General features: G+C 33.8%; 1 protein-coding gene and 1 long non-coding RNA gene across 2 annotated transcripts in view; one reads left to right on the plus strand and one right to left on the minus strand.

Moving 5' to 3' along the window:
* LOC144977192 (solute carrier family 52, riboflavin transporter, member 3-B-like) overlaps window positions 1-15883 on the minus strand; it is an 83518-nt gene extending 67635 nt beyond the window's left edge. Inside the window, exon 1 of the mRNA XM_078922130.1 lies at window positions 15606-15883. The gene's annotated coding sequence lies outside the window, so the exon portion shown is untranslated. The remainder of the gene's footprint in view (window positions 1-15605) is intronic.
* On the plus strand, window positions 8234-9032 carry LOC144976227 (uncharacterized). The gene is made up of 2 exons (XR_013646067.1): window positions 8234-8386; window positions 8755-9032. It is a non-coding gene; the product is annotated as an uncharacterized LOC144976227 (long non-coding RNA).
* Window positions 15884-17396: the final 1513 nt, after the last annotated feature.

The following is a 17396-nucleotide window of genomic DNA, read 5'->3' on the forward strand; positions in this document are numbered from 1 at the left end:
CTATTTTTCGAGTCTGTTTTGCTCATTTTTTGTTCAATGCCTTTTAGGCTATCTAATTGCTGTATATATAGACATAACAGGATTCGAACCAATGCTATGGGTGAGTTTTTAATATTCCAGCTGAATGCAACAGATGTGTCACATGGGCTGTCGCAATTGGCACAACGCGCTGCCAGAATTGGAACACTCGGTGTCCGAATTGGGACAAGTGACTCCTATAAATCAAGGCCAAACACACAAATAAACTATGAGAATATACGAGTCTGCTATTTAAAATATTCGCTTTATGGTGTTTACAAAACATACAACAGCTATTTTCACAATTACTCTCGGTGTGTAGCCATTGCTGAGAGAGCAAATTAGGGTGTCAGAATTGAGAGTTCGTGCGTTGCTAACCATTAACCAATCGGAATATTCCCTGTATTTAGCCATTGTGTACAGACTGCACCATTTCCTGTAGCACACAAACAAACATCCCTTACCCTTAATTACTATAATCTCCAGCACTAATTAAACTTGGAAAAAACCCAAAATAGCAGCAAGAGCTACAGAACAATATCCTACTCTGTATACTGTACAAAGTATATGAACGCATGATACTAGCCAGGATTTCCCAAAGACCAAGCAGGTTTCCACCGTGGAAGATCCTGCTGTGATAAACTCATGAACTTGACACAATAGTCCGAGGCAGATACGCTAATGATAGGCATAAATGTAAACTAATTGCTTTCTAAGGTTCCAATACATATTTGGATGCCCAAAATTTTACAAATTCGTTTCTTTTCATTAATGTTAGTTAACGACTGTCTTCTTTATTATGCTGAAGTTTTATACCTATCCATAAGATATATTTGGACTTACAGCGCAATTTCATCGACATTTTGACAAGTGAAAAGAGAGATTCGAGAATTTTGACAAGCGTTTTCTCAATTCAATGAAGTGCTATTGTCATTCCATATAATATAAGGTCAATACTAATAATAATAATAATAATAATAATAATAATAATTAATAATAATAATAATAATAATAATAATAATAATAATAATAATAATAATAATATAATATATACTTTATTCATCCAAAAAAATGGAAATTCGTTTACAGACGTGGCATGCTTAAAAATGTATAAACACAAAGTTGAGAATGCATGGCGACAATGTATACATATATATATGCAAATGTACAAACATGTAAAAATATACAAACAAGAACCAATAGCAACACCTTATATTAATTTATAAGGTGTTGCTATTGATTCTTGTTTGTATATTTTTACATGGCCTTTAGTCCGAACTTGTGAGTGTATATTTAAAAGATAGTATTTAATTTAAATCACAGTTGTGCGTTAAAAATTCGAACACCATGTGACAACAATGAATTAAGGTGACGTGTTGTCGCTATTAAATCTTTTTAATGTTAAGATATGGGGGGGGGGGGGGGGGGGGGGGGGGGGGTACGTAAGGGTTCCAGGGGGAATTATACAAAAAAGTTTACTAAAATCGAAAAACAGTATTTTAATCTATTTTTTATACCAAAAGGTCAAATATGCAATTTGTGTCAAAATATTTTCAAATCAATATATTTTACATGTATCCTAAACATGAAGTTTTCTTTTTTGTAGTAAACATTCAAATAAGAGTATAAGAGCATTTTTAAGTTATGGCACCTTTTAAACAATATTTTAACAAATGTAAGGAAGGATTTTTAGAATTTTGATTTGCAATTTATTGATTTACTTGAGCGGTTTTGGAATTCTATTATGATTCGACACTAATGGGCAATATAATAAATTATTAATATGTTTTAATGATTTTTTGTAAAAGTAAAGTTACATTTTAACAAAAGTTTAGCCAAATCGATTTATACTATTATCGATTTTTTAAGGTCAGAAGGTCAAATATGGAAATCATACCTCAAAAATGTTCGTATCCATACATTGTTACAAATGCCCTGATAAAATATTCTTCTTCATTGTGCTAAACTGTAAGATAGGAGAGTGCGTAATTATTTTAGAGTTACTGCACCTTTTGTTCAATGATGGATTTTAATTACTTTGGCACAATTCGGCATGTTTGACCTTTTGAGCTTAAAAATCGATAACAGAGTACTTCGATCTTGGTAGGCTTTTGGTATTATGCTCCTAGACCCTTTTATTCCCCCCCCCCCCCCCAAAAAAAAAAAAAAAAAAAAACACTATTCAACTATTTTTGTGACATTTTGCCTCCAAATCATATGGAAATTCAAAAGCATTCCATTAAATTAAGATATTACCTTTTCAAATTTATAAAATCCTTCTTTATACTTGTTGCAATGCCGAATTTAAAATACCATAGCTCTATAACCATTGATTAGATATTTTAAAAAATATATAATTATTACTGCACAGTAAAGTACACCCCATAACAAGCGCATTTGCACAATACGTTGAATTAGAAAAATGGTGGTATAATTTACAAATTTGACCTTTTGACCATAAAATCGATGATAACACAATTTGATTTTGATAAACTTTTGGTGCACTGTTTTTGTAGCCTTTACTTCTCATAACCATTGTCAAAACAATTAGAATATATCATAGTGCCGTCAAGCGTCAACATTATTTGGAATAAAATAAAATTGAGTAATTGAAAATATTCAAATCTTAAATCCTTCTTCACATTTGTTAAAATTTCGATCAAAATGTGCTGTAACTCCAAAAGTATTTTTTTGGATTCATTTCAAATTTTAGCACAGTAAAGCAGACACTGTTTAAAGTACAAATATGAAAAATAATGGAATTGAAAGATTTTTGGCATAATTTGCATATTTGACCTTTTGGCCTTAAAAATTCGATGACTGTCCCCTTCGATTTTGGTAAACTTTTGGTATAATGATCCTGAGTACTCAACCTATTCGAAAATGTATTGGAACCTTAGAAAGCAATTAGTTTACTTTAAATGCTAAGTGACATACATTAAGATGGCTACGAGAACAAACAAATTACAGGGGCTGTATTCGTGGACCTGACAGTCAATAAGCATTAAAATTGAGCTTTATATAGCGCAATATCCACTAAACGTGCTCAAAGCGCTTTACAAGGGGCCCCTGGACAACAGCAACATTTAACATGTAGGACGGGACTGGATGCCTGTTAGGCGATATTACAATTTTTCGGACAAAAACAACGCTGTTAACGGCCAGGTCATCATTTTACACCTGAGTACGGTGAGAGAATGTGAGTAAAGGGCCTTTTCCAAGGACTCAACTATGGGCAGACCGCGAGGCTCGAACCCAGGACATTCCGATCGGAAAGCGAGTGTCATACCACTAGACCACATAGCCCCACTAACCCATTAACTAATCCACTGGCGGTCGCTCTACAGAGCGAAGTTGCTTCTGGACGCCCTATATTTTTTACAAGAATTTGACATACCGCGAATTAAACTTCTTTTAAAATGTTTTTAATTTAAAAAATATTTTAGCACTTATTGGTTATCGTCAAGCTGCGTTCTTTGATATAATCTCTCCCTCGCTAATTTATGTGCATTCCCTCCCAGTCGTTTGTTCCAACCATTATTATGCACGCAACACCGTAAGTAATTGAGAGGTGAGCACAAAAGCTATGTGCCGCCTTGGTTTTTACAATGGAACTGAGACATAAAGTCATAGCAGAAGTTTCATCGACCTTGACCTTGGACATATAATGTTTTACACTCATAAAATTATGTCGATGGGCGGCACATCGGAGATGTAACAACCTGGGGGCCTGGTTAGGATATAATTGATAATTAAATATCTTAAGAGTTAATATCATAACAGGGAGCTGCTCACTACAATTAAACACTAAAACGAAGATCAAATTAATTAATATCGGCTTAACAAATATTTATTGCTTAAATAAATACGGAAAGTCTAAAACCAAAAGTAGACTTTTACTCCCCGACCAGAGCCCCATGTCACCAAAAGCAAGAAACCACGATTTCAGTGGTCAAAGCCATCACGACGACATAAGATGGGGTTACAACTAGTCAGATTTTTTATTAATGGCGCGTGTTTTTCTGGTTTTTATCAGCTGTTCCTATCAAAAATGGTAAATATTTGTGTCAACATTTGAATCAATTTTCTTAACTGACTCTAGATTTTGAACTGTGTTGATGCCATATCAAAAAAGTTTTCTTCTTTAAGACCTATAAAAAAAACTACTTTAAAACCGATGTCATAAAATTTGAGATTTTACACTGTAAAAATGAAAACAAGTTACGCACCACAAAGTATGAGATGAATTCATCGTTTTTCCAAGTAATCTTGTATTGAAACGTGGTTCCGGATATTGATTATGTAGCAATGACTATGAAAAATGTTTTTTTCTCTTTTTGAGGAAAATTTTTGTCTAAAATCCAAGCCCTATCTCCACTGAGTAAAATGTCTTTGAATTTTGAAAATCCATTAATAAATAAACAAGTTATACAGTTTTAAAGGTGTCATTTATTTGGATGACCCGCAAAGAGGAAAAAAAACGGGAAAATATGGGACGCTTTTTCGGTATTTTTTTTTTCGACCTTTCGTTGTATCTTGCGTAATGTGGATTAAAAGATTGAAACTTGAAGAGCAAATTAGGATGGTGTTTTGTAAAATACGGGAAAAGTACTCGTCATATTCATATGAAATTTTACAACCAAAAAGAAAAAATGTTCATGTATTACCTTGTCAGCGACAAAACCTCCACGCCCGGTAGTTTTAGAAATATTTTACTCAAAAGAGTAAAAATCTATTTTTAATAGTCTTCTGGTAATCGCAAGAGTTTTGTCGCTTGACATAATCTAAAATGACCTTTTTTCTAACTGTGTGCCAACTTTCAGTCATATTCATCGATAAACAGCGTCGTAATTAATTTTTTAAAATAGCATATACGAAACGGCTTCGTCCCATATTTTGACGCGAATTCGGGCACTTCGTGAGCGAAAAAGAGGCCCAAAGATTTGTGCGGGATAGTCATTGCTAGATTAGGAGTTCACGTCATACTTGTTTCCGAATTAAAACAATTTGCTTTAACTGCTATAACATTACAATTTATGTAGTTTGCCTTAAATTTAGAATTTATGATTATTGCATATTATGCATATTATTCCATATTTATTGCATATTATACATCATGTCGCAATTGGATTCAGTAGTCTGATGTCACGCGCCCGGCAACGGCGGCCATCTTGGTTCTAAACAAAGAAAACCATTACTTTTTATTCTTCATGCTGGCTAGAACTTTTCATTCCCTTTTCATATGCCTTGTGATCAGAATGTGTAAAAGTCAAAACATGATCAAATTGATGGGGGTTTTTTCCTCTGGATACGCGTTTAAGCTCGCCGGAGAAATATTTCATAAGGCGTCCGCCATTGTTCCGATAGTTTAGAGCCAGTGTTACTAAGTTACCATACGTCATTAGGAAGGAAGTGACGTTACGAGTGTTGAAGACTATTACTGATATGGAATCTCTAGCTTTTAATCATTTGAAATACTGATTATATATTCAATTTAAAGGCTTTTAAAACATAATATAAGCTTTATACTATACGATACGATACGAAAAGAGATGATGGTTACTGAAATACGACAGAGAGATCACCAGTGTGGAACGACGTGATAGGAAAAGGATTCAAGACAAATTTGATATGGATCTCATCCAAAGATGCATGGAGCTGGGTGACCGTAAATATAAATCCGACAAAGGAATGGACGTCTGATAATTAGGGTAGAAAAAGTCTCAGGGGTTCTGGAAATTGATATAATATCCTTGCAGGTGGTGAAGATACTGTGTATTTAGAAGAATGCCGTACCATTTTTTTTCTTTTCTGCCTCGTCTGGAAGGTAGTGACTATCATTCTGGGGTCAATGTATATGTGTTTGAAGACTGGCCAAAGAACCGTTTGCTGCCTTTCCTCGAAGCATTGTACAACACTACCATTCGGTGGCCCATGATCACTTCAAGGCTCCAACTTCGGCAACTATAAAAACTGACATGATTTCATGGTTTCAATGAGACAGCACTACATATTATTCTGACCATTTATCAAAGGCCCAACTATATTCTGGCGAAAAGAAACGACCCAGACTGCCTTTTCAAGGAGTTTTGACACGAGGTTGCGCGACTTCCTCCATATCACTGTGAGCGCAATCCAATCGAGCTCATTTGGACCCAAGTAAAGGGAAAGATTTAGAACTAGAACATCAAATTTACTCCCACTGACGAGCAATCAATGATACAACAAGGGAAGGCTGTAAAAGGCATGCTCCAAGCTTCGCAAACTGGAGGAATTTACATTTCATTGGATAGAAAGATGCCACGAAATCTTTCCAATGTCTTTTCATTTATCCTTTTCCTCATCCTAGTCAACAGAATGCGATAATTGATCTGTCCAGTATGTCTTTGTTGTTGTAGTTGTTGTTATTGCTCAAAACATGTACCTATTTGTAGAAACACTGAGTCGTAAATTGATGAATTTCTTCTATTGACCAGTCAACATTAAATTTATGTAATCCTCTTTGGCATAAACACAATAAGCTATTTCTATAAAGTTAGCAATCAAAATAATGTTGGAAGCGCATAATGTTCACTTTCATTTGTATTTTCATAAGTAATGTGTATTGATAGTTATAAAATGTAGATGTCTAATAATTAAGGATTGCCATTCGTTCCTTCATATTCAGATATTGTACGTATATCGGTTAAATTCCAATTTACCGAGCATTCCATTTTAACGAATTCCTTCAAAATGGATAACCGGAAAATTCATAATTTTGATACTGTAAATCATCTATGAGTTACGATCCTTACCAGTTATCGATTTTAATTTAGCTGTTATAAGCGAAATATGTTCCTATTGTTTTATAATTAATGAAAACATATTTTTTGATTAAGACAAATTGATTCAGAGGGTCATACAAACTTTTACAGCTGTGCATTGAAGGACAACTGAGAAAAACACGCGCCACTTATTAAAAATCTGACTATAATTTACTATGAACCGGTATTGCCTTTGAGAGTTAGTAGGGAGTTGGGAGTTTGGATCCCGTTTGAATATTTCCATTTATTCAACTCATTGACAAGTTCCATGTTATTGATATCCCATGGTAATTATTAGACAGAAGCGGTTAATAATTTCATTGAATTCACTTATAACTTGTGATAGACAATGAATTGTATTTTTGCCTAGAATGATCGATGGATGGACCGGACCGACTTAACAAATAGGATGCAAATTTAATTTTCCGTGAGTATATCTCTTCAAAACTTATCGACACATACACATACGCACACACACACACACACACACACACACACACACACACACACAAACACATCTTTTAACAGCTGTTAAATCCTTGTTGGAAGTAATTAATGACGCAAAGCTGCTCTCCGGATATTTATGGCTTCTTTTAAAAAATATTTCTTAGTGTTGCTCATGTAAGAGATGTTGTGGATAGATATATTTATGTCAGGCAATCCACTGATAATGAGAACATTGGTTAACTGTGTTGTGTTTATTTCTTATAGGGGGGGGGGGGGTGATTGCTCAATTATGTCAATCAAAATAGAATATAATAGTGAACCTTTTTTACTTTTGTAAAGATTGTGAAGCTCATTGAGGATGGTGAATGCCTGGTAATTCGCTATTTCTTAGTTATTTATATGCCCCCCCCCCCCCACATACACACACACACACACACACACCCAAGCATTCATACATACACACAAACGACGGAATTTATATCGATTTCTGTAACGTTAAATGACAGTTATATTAATGTGAATAGAACGCTGGTGTACAACAAAGCATTTTCCGCCGGACCAAACTACCGTCCAAAGGTAAAACCTAGTAACTCTGAATTTTGGAAATAAATGAGTTTGACTCAGAAATGTAATATGGGGACTAAAGCTTATTGGTAAAGTCCCAGTAGATTCGGAAATATTTTACGGCATTACCTAGTAACTCGAACAATTTCCCTTTAAAACAGAGGTAAAACCTAGTATCTAAGAAACTTACTAGGTTTTACCATTTTACTTTCCATTTACTAGGTTTTACCTCTGTCATCTAACTCCGATCACAGTTGTTTAGTGTGTAGTTAGGTGAGAACGGACAACGGTTAAACCGAGGTAAAACCTAGCAAGTTAAATTTACAAGAGTATCAGTGGCGGAATTGATCACGTGATCCAAGTGACAAAATGGCGGCGTCCAGGGAAAGATGCTTGTAGAACTTTCTCTATCGAGACAAAAACCAAAAGAAAACAAATGCCAGTTTTGAGACATGCATCAAATCCACCAAACAGCCGCAAGAAACATGGAGTAAAAATGTATACAAAACTTCAACCGGTACGACGGCTCCTTCCTCAAGAAAAATACACATCAAGTGAGTAAACAAGATGTTTTCGACTTTTCAAACACTCTTGATTAATATCTAACACTATAACTATGTTTCTGTTTTGTTTAAAAAAGTTTTTATACTTGTTATTTTAATATTATTCCAACCCATACTGCCAAAACTTGTGATTGTCTTAAAGATTTAGGTTCCTTAGTAGTTTTTCTTGTTGAAAAGCGGGTCCTAATCTAAGTCGTCTTTAGTCCTACTAAGTGACTTAGTGATAAATCGGAATGACCCTGTAGTTTATAATGCGTTGGGCAAAATGTGGTTTTGAACACACACTTAATTTTTGTAATGAGGTTATATTTATCCATTAAAGTCTATTGTGAGTTTTATGTCTTTTTGTACAATAACAGGTGCATGGGTCAATGAATGGCTTAATCTCAGAAACAGTCAGGAGCAAGATTTCCTCACTGGTGATCAAGGAAAGTAAATAAAGCAAGGGGATTGTCTCTCACAGAAAAGAAGATATTTTGACGCTGCTGAAGGCTACAACAAAAAGAAGAGTTTGAAATTTTGGACTGACATTACGGTCGATTACAAAGTTACTGATTTCACCCGAAACGAATAAAAACTTATTTTGATGGCGAGTATATGATCTTCCTTTTTGCTCTATCCCACTCCTAAAATCATCTTTTTAAATTTACATACTAGAGAGAGAGAGAGGAGAGAGAGAGAGAGAGAGAGAGAGAGAGAGAGAGAGAGAGAGAGAGAGAGAGAGAAGAGAGAGAGAGAGAGAGAGAGAGAGAGAGAGAGAGAAAGAGAGAGAGAGAGAGAGAGAGAGAGAGAGAGTAAAGGGAGAAAGAGTGCAAGCAAAAGATTGAGATACTATGTTTTACCTCTTCAGCGTTCTATAATGGGGACCCCGCAACTTGCTACATGTTAAGAGTTACTAGGTTTTTCCCCTGTATGTCATGAGGTAGAATCTAGTAACTCCTATTTTCTTTGTAAATAATTAGTTTTTTTTTTCATTTTAAACAGTTACATTATATGGCCCATAGCTATATTGTTTGTTTGATGTGAATATATTATAAATGTTTAATAAAGCATGCTTATACTGATAGTTATTTGAGTTTTGTTAATTATCTCATAAGTAGCCTTTGACGAGTTACTAGGTTTTACCTTTGGCTAGCTACTCTATCATTGCTTGGTGGTAGGGTGGGGGGGGGGTAAAAGAGTGAGTTTTCTCACTTGTGCCGGCCTGAATTGGTCGTAGGCAACCGCCCCTGAACTAATCAGAATATTTCTTGCCACATACCCCTTGAGTTTTTATTTCCAGTCCACGAAAAGTCCTAATCTACCCTTAATACTTGTCAAACAGGCAAATCGGTCAGTCCCACAGTGTTTATCACAATATTTTGACACACTGATGAAGGAATTGCATCGCAACACATGGCGATACTTTGCATTTTTTTCAATCATTGTGTTAAAATGCGAGTGACGCTTAGAATCTGTGGGCTGTTTGCTTCGGGTGATAGGCACGTACTTAAGGTGGCTATGAGTCTTCGATTCACGGTCATCGGTTGCTTTCGGGGATAAAATATACTTTATTATAAATTTTCGAGTCAAAAATAAACAATTTCTGAAATCTTTATTCAACTAGTTTTAATTAAAATATACGATAATTGGCACCGAATGTTTGAATAACTCGAGACTCATACCATAAGATAATAGTGAAAAAAATGCATGTCAATAGCTTGACAGGCACACCAACAAGAGCTCACAGAGAAACTATCAATTGATGGTTCGAGCGTTACTAAGCATTAGCCAATCAGACTTTTCCTTGTCCTTTAGCCCGTTCGTCCCACGCCTATTATTCCAAAGGCCTGGCAAACAATCCTCACAGCTATCTATTTACATGCCTCATAGTCAAATGGGTCACTCATAGTGAACATATCATAACTGCTTTTCAAATTTTTAGTGAAAATAAAATCATTAAAATGTTCATTTGGCTACTTTTAATAATATGTTCAGTAACTGATGTAATTTACAAAAGGAAGCACCATATGTTGATTTAATAACCCGGTACTCATACAATAAGATAATAGTTGAAATGCATCCATGTGTAAGCGCACAGAGCACGACACCAGCATGGTTATGCGCTGAAGAAGTGCTATTTATTATTATTATTATTATTATTATTATTATTATTATTATTATTATTATTATTATTATTATTATTATTATTATTATTATTCATTATTATTATTATCATTATTATTATTATATTATTATTATTATTATTATTATTATTATTATTATTATTATTATTATTAGTATTGTGTTAATAGCTTGCCAAGCACAGCAACAAGGGGTCACGGAGGAACTATCAATTGCGGAAATGATGAGAACAACTATTGAAATACATTATCCGACAAGACTCAGTTGTGACTTTTAACAGTGACAGATAATGTAAGCGTTAGTTCAAAAAGATTCCCTCACAAGTGACTCATAATGAATGAGATGGAGCTTTTGTTTTTATAATAAATATCTATCTATCTATCTTTCTATCTATCTATCTATCTTGGACTTGGTGAATCTTCGAAATGAGCTCTATAACTGGATATATATGTGCACCCCCCCCCCCCCCAACGGTGCTCTCTCTCTCTCTCTCTCTCTCTCTCTCTCTCTCTCTCTCTCTCTCTCTCTCTCTCTCTCTCTCTCTCTTTCTCTCTCTTCCATTATATCTCTCTCCCTTCCCGTTCTCTCTCTTCCACTACCCGCCCCCCTCCCACTCTCTTTCTTCTCTCTATCTTTCTCTCTCTCTCTCTCTCTCTCTCTTCCACTGTACCTCTCTCTCTCTCTCTCTCTCTCTCTCTCTCTCTCCCCACCCTAATATTATATATCTACCTATATATCTATCTATCTATCTATCTTCGTCTCCTTACCTTTCTCTTTCTCTTTACCTCTTCCCCCACCCAACCCCTCTCTTTCTCTCGTTATGTACCATCTCTCATTCGTAAACCATTCTCTTACCTCCCACTTAACTTCCTTGCCCACAATGATAGATATTTAAATCAAACATCAAACTCCGTAGTCCACATTATGTTGACGGAAACATGTCATCTAAACGTTGTCAACGTGAACCGTTAAGGTGTTTTGATTTATGACATGTCAAGAGAATGTCAACAGAGCTTTGTTTAATTGTTGTTTTTAATAGATACTATCTGTTGAGAAGATCGTATGAATGTTAAGTTATAAAATTATTTTAATGCCAAGTACTACCTACTCCTAACCATACTGCTTAACTGCAATAAATCTCATAAAAATATTACGGATTCTTAAAAATCGCACAGTATGGGTCGCTTTACTGGATATTCCACATAAAGTAAACAAAATTGTTATCACGATTGTTGTGTTTTTTTGTTGTTGACATTATTAATCTAACCAGCTGAAATAGTCGGCCTTCCAGGTCCCAAATTGCTCACGATTTTCTGTTACATTTGAGTTGTAAAATGTTACATCGTGATTAAATCGGTGGCTTTATTACTGTCGCGTCTATGTAGGAGAAGTGGCGAGTGGGTAAAGACAAATGGAAGTAAAATAGTTTCCCCAAGGGCAGAAGCCGTCTGGTTCCTCTTTCACCCTGTTATAGTTGGGTTAAAGTTCCTGACAACTCGACAGATAGTAATAGAGTTTAAGTTTAAAGCAAACGGTAATAGTAATGGTAGATTGTGGCACGTTATATATAGGGATAGCTCAGGTTCATAAGATAAGTATTAATCCCCGTTAAAGCAGAAATATTTTAATATAACTCAATACAAAAGCCTCACACCAAAACACGTAAACACATAATTAAACAAAATTGTAATAGTATATTTCTTTATTTAAGTTAGGCTATGGGTAAGTTAATTTCTTTCTCGGTTGCTCAGTTTAATGTTAATTGTGCTTAACTTATTTGTTGAGATCGTCCATTTTGCTGGCTCAGTTCGCGGACGGTTCTTTATTCATTCTTTGTTTTTGTTTGTTTGTTTTTAAGGCTTTTACGGCAGTTGCAACACATTAAGGTCATATCAGCGCCAGTAAAAATGAAGAAAATGGGATAGCAATAAGTTCTAGAATTACAATTAAAGCACCCAAGAAAAGGTAAGACAAACGGGAATTGGTTCAAATAAGAAACAGGTGTAGATTCCTAGAAAACACTATCAAAGTTTAATTAGATCAATAAAAGTTTCATCCAGACACAAGCACAGGTCCCAAGTCCCCACTAAGAGGAATACACTCAAAATGTTTTACAAATCATATTTAGACTAATATAAAGAAAACACAATACAGTGCATAACAGAGAGATGCTTTACAAGGGAAAAAATATCATCTCCCAAAACTAACTATACATTTGACTGTTTCCCTCTCAGCCAGGGCATCTGGCTAGGACCACGACAAAACCAAGTAATCTCATTCAAAGGAAAAGACAGAAAGCAAGTTGGGAAACAGATATAGGGGGATAGAAGACGCAGTAAGTACATCCCTGTCGAAAAAAATCTCCTTTGTTTAGTGAGTAACCATATTCTCATTTAGTGGGTAACCAGATGGTCATTAGTAGATCTGCAAATAATATAGGAGCAAAACTTTGACTGGTTGCAAAGCTTTAGTGTCCTATGAGTATTGATGTTGAAAGGATTTCAACTAACAAACCCTTGACAACACCACTGATCTCATTTTAATGATAATAATAATTATTAATAACGGGTTAGTGGGATGGGGAAGGATAAGTAAGCAATGAGAGCATAAGAATCAATACGTATAAATATATAATATTACTATAGCACATAAGTGATAGCACATTTGTAAAATGTAATTCATGTAAATGTGTAATTCATTCATTTGAAAGGCATCCATACATATACAATTATATATACATATGTAGCTATAGAGAATGAATGAAATATGTTTGTTTATAATAAAATAAGTTATCAATTTCTTTTATTTGATAGGTTGCCTCTACTTACGGTCCAGTCGAAAACACGAATTAATCACCACACATAGGTACTAGTTTTCAATGGCATTGATTAATCATAACACAATTAAACTAAACAGCTATAAGACTGATATAAGTAATACGTACCCTCATTCACACACGGTTTCTGCTAAATAAGATAATATCGAGTATTGGCCACAATCGCATGACTGGATCTTATGTGATTAAATGAGAGAAAGATCAAGCTTATGCATCTCTGTTTTATCTCAAAATGGTCGGAGTTGATTCTATCGCAGGGCCCAATTAGATTCATGGATTGTTGATACTTAGGTTTTTACTGGTCATTTAGCCGGATCCAATCACATTTTCAAATTTTAGACACGAGTACTGGTCAACTCAGATGAGATATTCAGGGAGCCATTATGCGTAATCTCTTGTAGAATTGGACACGTGTATTGCCATCATAAACGTAGTTACTATTTAATTTATTATAGTGAAACGTACTATGACATTATAGTAAAAAAACATTCATGTCATTAGCTTGACACGCATAGCAACGCATCAATTTTAGCATTTCCTGTGTTCTAAAGTATCTTTGGGTCTCAATTCTAGCATGTCCCGAGTACTAAAGTATCCTTGGGTAAGATACATCACAGATTAGCCAAAGGATATCAACTAAATTAATAGGTTAACTTTCATTAAATTAAAGCATTGTATCATTGACATGTTGTTTCAGATCTCAGTACTTTACTTCACTCAGTAGGCTGACAGGATTGAACAAAAGCAGCGACAGACTATAATAAATTACCACATTCTAGTTTAACGTTGATGACTGTAGCCTCCATAATGATAACATAAGACTGAGACATGGAGGTGGCAACTTTGTAAGTGTAAGGTATGGTATAATACTGTCGTTTATGTTTTTTTAACTATACATCATAAAATGATAAATAGCAAAGCCACTGTTGCTATTTATAGCGATACAATTTCGGGTTTCTTTGTTTAGTATGAGTCTTATAGGCCATAATATATAATATTTACTGTTGAGGACAGTATGGTCTCCTTGAACATTTACGCAAGGGCGTTTAGGAAAACAATTTGTTTTGGTTGGAGATAAATTATTATACATTCACAGACCTTGAAAAAATGAAGGATGAGTCTTCGTATCAATTTCTTTTATTCTTCATCAAGTAATAGGCTATAGGATGGAGCATAACTAAACGCTAATCAAGTTGCAGTTCGTTTTTACGAACAATGGTGGCATATAATTAAACCATGGAATGGAAGAAAGATAGAACGAGGTGGTCTAACCTACTCGGTTTTACAACTGACAAAGACTTCTACGTAAGTTCTTAAATGTTTCAACCAATATCGAGCAGAAATCGTGCTTCATTCATTTCTTTCTTTCATTTTTTTTTAATCAAAAAAAAAAAAATCTCTTATCCAGGTATGTGATTATATATATATATATATATATATATATATATATATATATATATATATATATATATATATATATATATATATATATATATATAATATTTTTAATTTTTTTTTAATCTTTTTTTTTTTCTTTTTTTTTACAGGTGTAACAATATATTGAATACTTAATATCAAAAGTCCATTGCATAATGATATTTCCATATGCCTCATAGGAAGAGACATGACCAAACCAAGATAATTTAGATTGGGGAAGGTGGAAGAGATGGTGGTGTGATGAGAGAGGGAGAGAGAGAGAGGGAGAGGGAGAGAGAGAGAGAGAGAGAGAGAGAGAGAGAGAGAGAGAGAGAGAATGCGTGCACGTGTGTGTGTGTGTGTGTGTATGTGTGTGCGTGTGTCTGTATGTGTGCTCGCGCGCGCGTATGTGTGAGTAACAAGTTGTAGTCTAAGATTTTGTACCACTAAATGAAGTCAAAGTGTAAACAAGAGATAAGCTTGAACGACACAACCTTACTTGCTTCGAGGCCTCAGAAATTCTGTCGTTGATTTCTCAATAAATAAATTTAACTGATAGTCTAATATTACTTGCGATGATAACTGCAACGGCAACGAGACTTACAATAAATCACTGCTACTAACAAATCGGATCGACTGGAAGATTTGATTTAACACAATGTCATCAGAATGAAATTAATAATAATTATCAAATTGAAAGCACACACACAAACACACACACATACATACATAGATACATACATACATACATACATACATACATACATACATACATACATACATACATACATACATATATACAAACACACACATACATATTATATAGATACTCACCACAGTGGACTTTGGATTTATATAATATAACACATTACTTCGATCTGTGGTGTGAGAAACATGACACGACACAGAGGTTTTTGTTTTTGCTTCTGTTACTGTTAGCCCTAGCCTATATTTTGTGTGTAGTGCATACTTAGAGTGGTTCGCGGGTAGTATCGAGCAACGCAATCAGGCATGCGTACGAGCGATTACAGTGAATGATCTGTGTTGTGTGTGACGACCACTGAAGGTGGTTTCATCATCATTGTGACAGGGTCATGTCAACTCAAGAACTCAGTTGTCGTTGATAAAATGCATGCATGATAATTTTCATACCGCCCTCATTACACCTTCTGCACTAGGACAGGACTGTCCCAGGACACACCTTGCGTATCGCTTGCGCGAATGCATTAATTTTTTTTTACAAGATTCAAAAGTTTATTTGTAAGCAATTGCCAATATAACTCATACAAGAATATAATATTTTCATCAACAGATCAAGTAAATAAAATCAATAATAAAGCAAGGCAAACAATGATAGTAATAATGATAATAATAGTAATAATAATAATATATAATAATAATAATAATATATATATTAATAATAATAATATTATATATTATAATAATATATTATAAAAAATAATAATAATAATAATAATAATAATAATAATAATAATAATAATAAAATAATAATAATCATAATCATAATCATAATCATAATCATCACAATCATAATAATATAATATAATAATAATAATAATAATAATAATAATATAATAATAATAATAATAATAATAATAATAATAATAATAATAATAATTCATCATCATCATCATCATCAATCATCATCATCATCATCATCATCATCATCATCATAATCATAATCATCACAATCATCATCATCACCATCATCATAATGATGATAATAATAATAATAATAATAATAATAATAAAAATAATATAATAATAATAATAATAATAATAATGATAATAATAATAATAATAATAATAATAATAATAAATAATAATAATAATAATAATAATAAATAATAATAATAATAATAATAATAATAATAATGATATGATAATAATAATAATAATAATATAATAATAATAATAATAATAATAATAATAATAATAATAATAATAATAATAATAATATGTAAAACCTTCTAATTAATAGATTAGTTATCTAATAGGTTGAATTATTAATTAATAATTTATAAAAAAGTCCTTGGTACAACCATAGAATTAAACGAATGAGAATACGTACGGAGCCTAAAAAGTGTCCACCAATGAAAGCATTCAGCGCCATTATATCATGGGCTGGGAATGTAACCATTACCATTCATTCGGTCTCTATGTCAACATAACGACACAAGAAAAACAACAAACAATATCAAAACCCACAATGAAATGGTTCAGAACTGTTGCGTATATTTATGCTTCAATAAAGCTGTCAAAAAATGAAGTTAGAGAATGTGTGTAATCGTAACCTATAATGTGTTTTCCAACCACCCCATCATCACCGTCATTACTACTACAACCACCATTACCACTTCATCACTACCAAGACTACTACAACCACCACCACTACATCATCATCACAACTACAACCAACACCACTCCATAATAATCACTACCACTACTACTACAACCACCACAACCATCTATCATCCCACTACTGCGAACACACACCACAACACCACTATATCATTATCACTACCACTACACCAACCACTCATCATCACACTACTACCAACCACCACCACTCCATCATCTTCACTACACTACTACTACCCATCA

This window comes from Berghia stephanieae, chromosome 7 (genome assembly GCF_034508935.2).
Source record: "Berghia stephanieae isolate SIO BIC M18660-M18661 chromosome 7, UCSD_Bste_1.3, whole genome shotgun sequence".
NCBI lineage: Eukaryota > Metazoa > Mollusca > Gastropoda > Nudibranchia > Aeolidiidae > Berghia > Berghia stephanieae.